This window comes from Nicotiana tomentosiformis, chromosome 1 (genome assembly GCF_000390325.3).
Source record: "Nicotiana tomentosiformis chromosome 1, ASM39032v3, whole genome shotgun sequence".
NCBI classification, from domain to species: Eukaryota; Viridiplantae; Streptophyta; class Magnoliopsida; order Solanales; family Solanaceae; genus Nicotiana; species Nicotiana tomentosiformis.
The window spans coordinates 143628910-143639161 of NC_090812.1; positions in this window are offsets into that span (position 1 = coordinate 143628910).

The following is a 10252-nucleotide window of genomic DNA, read 5'->3' on the forward strand; positions in this document are numbered from 1 at the left end:
AAGAAACAATCAAAAACTCATAACCACTCATCAGATCAACTAGCCATGGAGCTCTCTCGTCCCAACCAAAACCACAATCCTCTCCTAAGCCGACTTTCAATATTATCCTCCTGAATATACCATAATCAAGCCTGATAATATCCATTCTAGGTCCAATTGCCTTATTTTATTAAACATAACTATCCCACAGACATGCCACATCAATATAACTCAAGCCACAACTGCGCAATCTGTGTACCCAAATATGGGAGATGTCTCAAGGAAGAGAACCGTATTGCAAGTTCAACAAGCACCACTACAACTGCAGTGTTACAACCAACTCCTCAAATTTCGTGAAGATGATAACCGTAGGCGCATATGCACAATTGTAGAGGAAGAAAATTAATAAATCAGATAAATTATTATAGAAATAGAATTCCCACACACGGCACGGACAACTCACATGCCAATAATATGAATCGCCCGGCATGGTCACAGGCCTCCAGTCCCAGCATACCATACAGGAGCAATTAAACAAGTACACTTGTATATGATAATGAAATAAGATTCTCATGCTCCTGGACTGGTATAAATAGCACGCCATAGTGTAAGCATGTGCAAAGTCTGCTATCACACTTCAAATCGGCAATTTAACGCAGAATTAGTAACTACCCCATTTATTTAGGGAATCATCTTCTTTGTAACCTTAAGTATAGCCCAAATAGTTCTCAACAAAGGTACGAATACGGGAAACATTATAACTTTACGCTTAACAGTCAACTCTAGGCATATTATAGCCTAAGCATTCTTTCGAGTATGTGTACTTGCTCTAATGCCCGCACATGGCTCAAACCTCACATATATGCGCTCCCATAGCGCATAGCTATCACAAATAATTAACGCAACTAGTGCCTCCACCGAGTTTTAAATAAAATAGTCACCTCAAATAGGTCGCAACCCCGAAACAATATACTTCTGAGAACTCCCAGTCTCCAAATTCATCGAACACATGAATCACCGTAATTGATCCCAACTCCAACACTAAAATGACTAACACATCTTCCATTCACGATAATCCCATGAGGAATACTTTCATAATTCTTTCGTACCACATTGAAATAATTTGAATATCAGCAGTCTATCAACCAGGAGAGTACTACAATACCGATGAACATCCGTAAGTCAAAACACAACGTGCCTTCTGAAATGCGCACCCTTCTCAGGAATTATCAAGCAGTTATAACATTCATCAAAATATCTGAAACTGACCATGTTGTCCAACATTTGTTACCTTCTCTTCAAGACTGAACTGTCACCTTGTACGTGTAAATCTTAATCCCGCACAACACACCATATTTATTAATCATGTGATAAGCACAAGAATCTCATTATCAACTCTGAGTCATCAGCAAATTACATACCCGGTTAGTTAAAAACCTTCCTCTTGCTTCCTTCCAGGAGGAAATCATAATACACAACACGTTTCCCATACCAGTAGAAAATATCCGGTTTAAACCATAGTAGAAACCATCAAGAACACTTTGAAATCCATCTTCACATAACTAAGCTATTAGAACTAAATTCCTCTAACTCGACCAAACCATGTAGGTCACCAAAACCCAAGAATATTGCCACCAAAATATCTGTAGAGTCTCACCACATCATAATTACCCATATAATCTATAAATACCACAACCGAAATACCCATTCTGAAAATATCTTATTTGAGTCTAAGGCTGTTTCATTCACCTTCCTGATACCGAAATATAAAATCCATAATGATATACAAAAATGCCACAAGTCTCGACACCATCCAACTTAAATCTCAGATTTTAGCCGTACACAAATCCGCCAAAAATTCTCAATTGTTACATATTAATCTCGAATCCATTAGAACTTTCTCGAGAGTCACCCCCTTTGTTCAAATCTACATTATACCGCCCAAATGGGCCAAAAGACACGTGCCCCATCAGCACAACAACACTCAAAGAAGTAACTCAACTTTAATACCACCTATCAAATTCATACTCCGTGCGCACTACATCATTCACAAATAACAACTCACTCATCCCACGATTTTCATATACTCATAAAGCGCAATATAACCCGTATCCAGAAATTTTCTTACTCGAGTCATTCTCGAACTCCACCTCTGCAAGTCATCTCTGATTCCCAAGTATACTTCAGACCAAATAAAAAATTTGACACATAACCATGAATTGAATTGTCAATAGAAGGCTCCCCTACTTGGCTCAAAGTTATAGATTAAAATATTTGATAACTCACAATACCCATGCTTTATTACTACCTTAATACTGCAGTCAGTTCAACAAAAATTCTTCTCAAGCTTAAGACACGCCAACCATAAAATACCCAATCATCCGCTAATCTCGCATTCATTCTCTTAACACTCAAGTCAACTTTCTCAACCAAATTCAAATTCAAGTCTCAACACATACGCCCCGCTGGCAGAAAAGAAACTCTTTATTCACACCATAAGGAACACACCTACATAGATTACTCCACAGGAGATAACCCACCTGCTTAGTCTCAAATTGGCATCTTGTTATACCCTTTCGCAGCCACAATTACTATGAAATCACTTAATCTTTATGAGTCCAAACTCATTAACCAGACACGAGAATTTAATTTTCCCCAAAATTTAACAATGTGAAAGATCTTTCAAAACATTCACACTTGAGATTGTACGTCACATCAAAACGAAAATAAAGCACCCAATGGCCTTCCTTTACATTTCAAGGAAATATTTCTCATCACATTCAGATCGTCTTAACACATCCCGCAATTACATCATACTCATCACAAAGCCATTCTACCGCTCATCGAGCCACAAATTCCACTCGTAGGGATATTATTGGACATATGAGCCCAAATGTACAGGTTACAACTGAAGCTACCGAGCCTAAGCTGTGGTCTAAACTTGGCCTCAAGTCCTCCATACTGGCCCATCACCAAAACACAGAATACACATCTTGAACATCATTCATGGAATCACAAGCCGGCGATGCAAAACTGATATCGAGCACTCATGTATGCATATGAATGGGTGGAAGGAATTCAAAGAGTTATGTTTCAAGCTGAATCAATTCCGCACGATAGAATACAAGAAAGTAAAATTTTCCTAAGGGTTCGGTAGCCTCTCGAAGATAAGTACAGACGTCTCTATACCGATCCGCAAGACTCTACTAAACCATTTCATGACTCGTGAGACCTATGTCACCTAAAGCTCTTATACCAACTTGTCACGATCCAAAATCTCACCTGTCATGATGGCACATATCTCAATACTAGGCAAGCCAAAAATCTCAATAAGCCACCATATCTTTTAAATTTGAAAACAAAATAATTAAATTCAGCGAAATAAATCTCACAATTTCAAATATAACACTCCCAAAACCCGATGTCACTGAATACATGAGCATCTAAATGAATACAAAGTCTGACTAATAAAAATCACTGTCTGAAATATAGAACAATACAATAACTAAACAGGAAGGGAATCAAGTCTGCGGTCGTCAAGCAGCTACCTTGATTGTCTCCAACAGAAATAACTCTGAATTCTAGCAGCCGTCGTATCCGGGAGCACCTGAATCTGCACACGAGGTGCAGAGTGTAGTATGAGTACAACTAACTCAATAACTAACAAGACTAACCTCTAGGATGAAAGCAATGATGAGCTCCGCATATACAGTCCAGTATAAATAATGGAGGCATGCTTTCAAATTTAACAGTTAAACTCAGTACAAGTGAAATAGATCAATACTGCATGATATGAGAAATATGACATCTCAGTAGAGAGACCTCATGTAAATACTGGTCACAAATTATCCGGTCACACGGTACTGTTTATGGCCAATCCACCCCAGGGTGTTCCAACCCGTATATAAATATACATCGACTGACAGTCAGTCAGTCACCCAGTACCGTATAAGACCAATCCAGCCCTGGGATAATTTATCTCCAAATATAAATGATACGGACAAGATCCATGTCCAGGTAAACTCATTACAATACAAATAAGTAAGGCAAGTCCATGCCCTGGGAAATCCATCCCGAATATACATAATCATCTACGCTCACTAGGGGTGTGTACAAACTCCGGAGGGGCTCCTTCAGCCCAAGCGCTATATAAAGTCAATATGGCCTACTGCAGGCGGGCAGTCCCGATCCGTATAATAATAAAGCCAATAAGGCTTGCTGCAGGCGGGCAGCCCCGATCCATTTAATAATAAAGCCAATAAGACATGCTGCAGGCAGGTAGCCCCGATCCATAAAATAGTAAAGCCTATAAGGCCTGCTGCATGCGGGCAACCCCGATCCATAAAATAGTAAAGCCTATAAGGCCTGCTGTAGGCAGGCAGCCCCGATCCATATAATAATAATGTATAAAGCCATTATGGCCTGCTGCGTCGCGCAGCGCAATCCCATAAATATCCTCACAATAGAAAAATATCACTAAGTGTGAAATGTATATTTTTGAACAAATAATTCAACAGCAATACGACTCCATAGGTACCAAAATATTGGCACGTAGCCTAAACATGATCTTTAATAGGAGCCTCAGCTCAATTTCTCTAACACGTGGACAATGTTCAGATAATAACATGATTCTTTAATCTTACAACTGCACAGGATTTATTCAAGACACAATTTATATGGTGCACGTCCACATGCTCGTCACCTATCGTGTGTGTCACCTCTAAACAATTTTTATCATACTAAATTCGGGCATTCATACCCTCAGAACCAAGTTTAGAAGTGTTACTTACCTCAAACCATGTAATTCTTTACTACGCTATGTCTTTGCCTTGTGAATTGGCCTCCAAACGCCTCAAATCTAGCCACAATTAATTCGATTCAGTCAATAAAATTTATTGAAATTAATTCCATGAGAAAATACTAATTTTCCATAAATATCCGAAATTTAGCTCAAAAATCGCCCGTGGGACTCACGTCTCGGAATCTGACAAAATTTACAAAATTTGAACACCCATTCCGATACGAGTTCAACCATACCAATTTTATCAAATTCCGATAACAACTCGACCTCCAAATCTTAAATTTTTGTTTTTGAAAGATTTTGCAAAAATCTTGATTTTCTTCCATTTAAATCTGAAATAAATGATGAATATAACCATAGAATCATGAAGTATAATCACTTTCGGATATAGAACACTTACTCCAATCCATATGGTGAAAAACGCCTCAAACATCGCTTCAATCCGAGCTTCATAGCTCCAAATGTGATGGTCGATACCTCAAAATATATCTTCTGTTCAGGCATTTACTCTTCGCGATCGCGAATAACAAAATTTTTCAGCCCCAAAATTGTTCTTCGCGATTGCGGAAAACCAATCGCGATCGCAAAGAACAAACTCCCCCAACTCTTCCAGATAGCCTCTAGTATAATGGTCATAACATTTTGTACAAAAATCCAAATTGTAAATGGTTTAACTTTCTGAAAATTAGACACCAAGTTCTATAACTTTCATTTGTTCCTCATCTCCCAATTCCTTATAGATTTATAAATATAAGCTTCCAAAGTCAGCTCTGTGCAACGGAGATTTCCAAACTCTTCCCAGACAGCCTATAATGTATCCACCATAACGTTTTGTACACAACTCCAAATCACAAATGGTTTGCCTTTCTAAAAACTAGACATCAAGGGCTACAACTTTTTTTTTGTTGGATCATCTCCAAATTCTTTATAGATTGCGAGACATAAGCTTCCAAAATCGGGTCAGTGCAACAGAGATTTATTCTACGCGATCGCAAAAAATCTTCCGCGATCGCGATTCACAAGGCCCCAAACTGTTGTTTGCTCTTTGCGAACGCGACCAAATATTCGTGATCGTGATGCACACCTCTGTAGGCAGACACCAACAATTAAAAATGATCTAGAAATGGTCCGAAACTACCGCGAAACTCACCCGAGCCCCTCGGGACCTCAACCAAATATACCAACAAGTCCTAAAACATTATACGAACTTAGTCGAAGCCTCAAATCACATCAAACAACGGTAAAACCACGAATCGCACCTCAATTCAAGCCTAATGAACTTTGAACTTTCAAATTCTATATCTTGTGCCTAAATACATCAAATCAATCCGGAATGACTTCCAATTTTGCACACAAGTCATAAATGACATAACGAAATTATTCTAATTTCTAGAATCGGATTCCGACCTCGATATCAAAAAATCAACCCCCCGGTCAAACTTCTCAAAATTCAACTTTCGGCATTTCAAGCCTAATTCCACTACGGACCTCCAAATAATTTTTTCGGACACGCTCCTAAGTCCAAAATTACCATACAGAGCTATTGGAATCATCAGAATTAAATTTCGAGGTCGTTTACACATAAGTCAATATCCGATCAACTTTTTCAACTTAAGTTTTCAATTATGAGACTAAGTGTCTCATTTCACTCTGAAATCCTTCCGGACCCGAACCAACTAACCCGATAAGTCATAAATAAATTATAAGGCATAAATTGAGAAGTAAATTGGGGAACGAGGTTATAATACTCAAAACGACCGACCGGGTCGTTAATGGGAGAATGTTTTGGGTCTGGTATGTTTTGTTTTAATGAAATGGAAAATACGAGGTAAAAAAAGATTAAAAAGAGGAACGGGATGGGGGCCATCATTTTTTAATAAATGATGTGCGTATATACACCGCATGTATTTTAACTGGGGTACCGGTCCAGCGCAGCACAAAAGGTCCAAATAATTAAAGGTAAAAACAAGTTTAGGGGGTACTAGGAATCCCGCAAAGAAAAAGTGTGTAGTTGAAACTTTGGGTATAGGTTAGAGAGGTAATTATGTACTTTTCCTTTCTTTTTTCAAGAAAAGGTTATGTCTATGAGTTTTCTATGATGCCCAAGAAAATCGAAGAATAACAACTTTGGGCGAAATAGTGAAAGTTTGGTGTTAGCTGCCTTTTGCACGATTATTGAATGTTTTAATGTTTATGGATCTAGGGTATCACATTTTTTTATGTGTCGTGGGTACTTGAAATTTTTGCCCAGCTTGAACACTATACTTGTATTAACCTATTTTATGCTTATATAATGAGGACTATTCCTGTCAATAAAGAGATTTGGTATGAATTCATTAGCTAAATTAAATATTTCCACTTGAAATATGTGTGATTAAAAATGGTAAAAGATGATAAACAGGTGGTCCGTTTGACTGTTGCAATAAAGTTTATACCAATACTTCCTCGCTCTCTCTTTATAAGGTCTTATCAATTCAGGATTCATAAGAGATGAATTTAAAGACTAGAAATATGCTGGAGGATTTGAAATTTGACTCGCAAGAAGAAATAGGCTCCTACAAAATATATAGGGAATCCCTAATTTGAATTCACTCGATTGTTTTTAAGGAAAAATAAGAGATTTAGTATAAATTTAAGAACTTTAATCAAAACTATTACTTTTCTACTTGGAGTTTGGGCCCAAAGCTCAACGCATGCTTACCACAACTGGTACTATATAAAAGAGGTTAAGAAGCATGACGAGATCGTCATCATCTCTGCTTACTAATCAAGGGCATTTATGTCTTTTCAATTGCTTCAGCATTTACGTGTGGGTAACCTTGCTAAGGAAGCGAGCCCTCCACCTGAATTTTCCACTACATCATTTAATTTATTGTGAATCGCTATAATTCTCTGATTAAAATATGAATCTCGCTTTAAATTATCTACTTCACGCGCTCTATATACAACAATTTTGAATTATCACTTCTAATAAGGGCTCCTATGAACTTTTCATTTCCCATCTATTCATCCGCAACTTATTTAGGGAAAATATATAAGATGCACTCCGAACTTGTCCTGAAAAATCAGTTTCTAACTTAACTTTTACGGTCTTTCTTTTTCCATCCTATAGTTGTCCAGGCTGAATTTAATTCCTCCCTAAAAATACATAACCAAGCTTGTAGAGGGTTGTGTTCTACATGCTCCACCACATGTCAATTTCTAATTTATTTTATTTTTTTATTTGTTAATTATTTTTCAATCCCACTCCACCTCTGTCACCGTTATTTTAAAAATAAATATTGGGTTTCTACGAAGTTATCACTATTTTCTCTCCTTCAACCATAATCATTAAAGACCACCAAATCAGTTATTGCTAGCCTAAAGAAAGAAGTTCGGGCAGAACAAATATGGAGAAGAAAGATCTGTCAAAGCTGTTTGACTGAATATTAGCCGGAAAAATTATCCGACACACTCACCGGCAGAGACAATGAAGACGGTTAGAAAAAACTCTTGAATGGTAATTTTATTTGATCTTTTGAGACAATCTAATAAAAATAAGGCTGGGAATATATTAGAGGCATGAGTCAGGTGGAAAAGAAAATAGTGGGGGTGAAGGGGGAGGGGAGATTAGGTAGTCCAGCAATGGTGGGAGTGTAGCACGGGTTGTGTATTTTTGGGTTGGAGAAGAGAAGACATAAGAAATGATTGTGATAGAAATAATAAAATCAAAAGTAAAATAAGATAAAGAAAGTGAAAAAGAAAGTGGCACCCCACAAATAATTAAGTTAAATATGTAATGTCAAATAAAAATATAATATGTGTATGATTTAGTATGTAATTAATATTCTTTTCTTAGTTCTACTCGAGTTTGGGAGAGTCAAACCACTTCTCTGCTATGTCACCGTTTAGGGGGGAGGGGGGGGGGTTAAATTCAGTCTGGACAAGCATAGGGTGGAAAAAGAACGCCCGTAAAAGGTTGAGTTGGAAACTAGTTTTTCAGGACAGGTTCGGAGTGCATCTTATGTATTTTCCCACTTATTTAACATGTCATTATTATAAGCATAGTGCAATTATTTTCTTGAGAAAATGACACTGTATGGCCACTCAAAGATTTTATTAGCCTATATTTTCATTACTGACCCGAAATGGCCTTTCGACCCAATTTATTTGTAACTTGTAGCCACTATCTATTTTCAATGTATTTATTTTTCCAAGACAACATTTATTCCTAACATTTTTATCTTTCTTTCATTCTATCCAATGCACATATTTTTCTTCTCATTATCACTTTCATTCTTATCTTCCTTCTTTCTCGCCCTCTTTCTCACCTCTTTCTTTCTATGTGTAATCTTCGTCTTTCTTTTATCTTTCTTTGTTTTTTTCCAGTTTTTTTTCTCTTCTCTATCTCCCATTTAAGATCTATATTTTTTCTCTTTATTTTTTTACTTCACACTGGAAAAACTTGTTTGAGTACCTAGAAAAATCACAAAATTTTTAATTCAATTCTTAAAAAGATTTACTCAATTACGATACATGATACAAGAGTGGTAGCCAAAGTCGTGGGGTTTTCTAGTCAAGCTTCTTCTACTTCTTCTTCTTCTTTGGTCATAATAGTATTTTGTGAGTAAAGATCTTTTACAGTGAGTATCGATGGTGGGTCTGTATTTATTGGGGTAGTTGGATGATACTTATATGTAACTCTCTCTCTCTCTCTCTCTCTCTCTCTCTCTCTCTCTATATATATATATATATATATATATATATATATATATATATATATATATAGAGAGAGAGAGAGAGAGAGAGAGAGTGTTATACAATGTATTAAATATTTTATATACACATTGTATAAATTTTGTATATAAGTGTATCCTGTATTTTCAGTGTATATTATAACATTTTATATAAAATGTATAAAAATTATATATATACTATTACATTGTATAAATTTTGTATATAAAGTGTATCCTCTATATTCTAGTGTATCCCTAATGTATCATTAGTGTATATTTATGGCGCTGACTTCTTTGCAACGACCTTACAAATGTATATATGGTATAGAATAAGTGTATATGTATAATTATACAATTTATATACACTGATTATACAATATAAATATTGTTGGTGGGTTGTTAGTGTTTTGCGAGATGTTTTGGAGGTTGGGGATTCATGATTCTTTTGGGATGAATTTATGTGCATTTCCTGGGAAGAAGTAAAGGGTGAAGTGTATTTGTACAGGTGGTTGTTGCTTCTTCTTCTTCTTCCATGGATTCTAAAAGTCTTTGTATAGAGATGTATAATTATTGTATTCCATGTACAATAAATATATATTTAGTGTATCTTTATATATAATCCATGTATATATATATATATATATATATATATATATATATATATATATATATACTTTATACAATTTCAACTATGAGAAGTTTTTCAGTCTTTGGGTTATTTTTGGCAAGCAAAAAAAAAAAGAGATGAAATTGTATA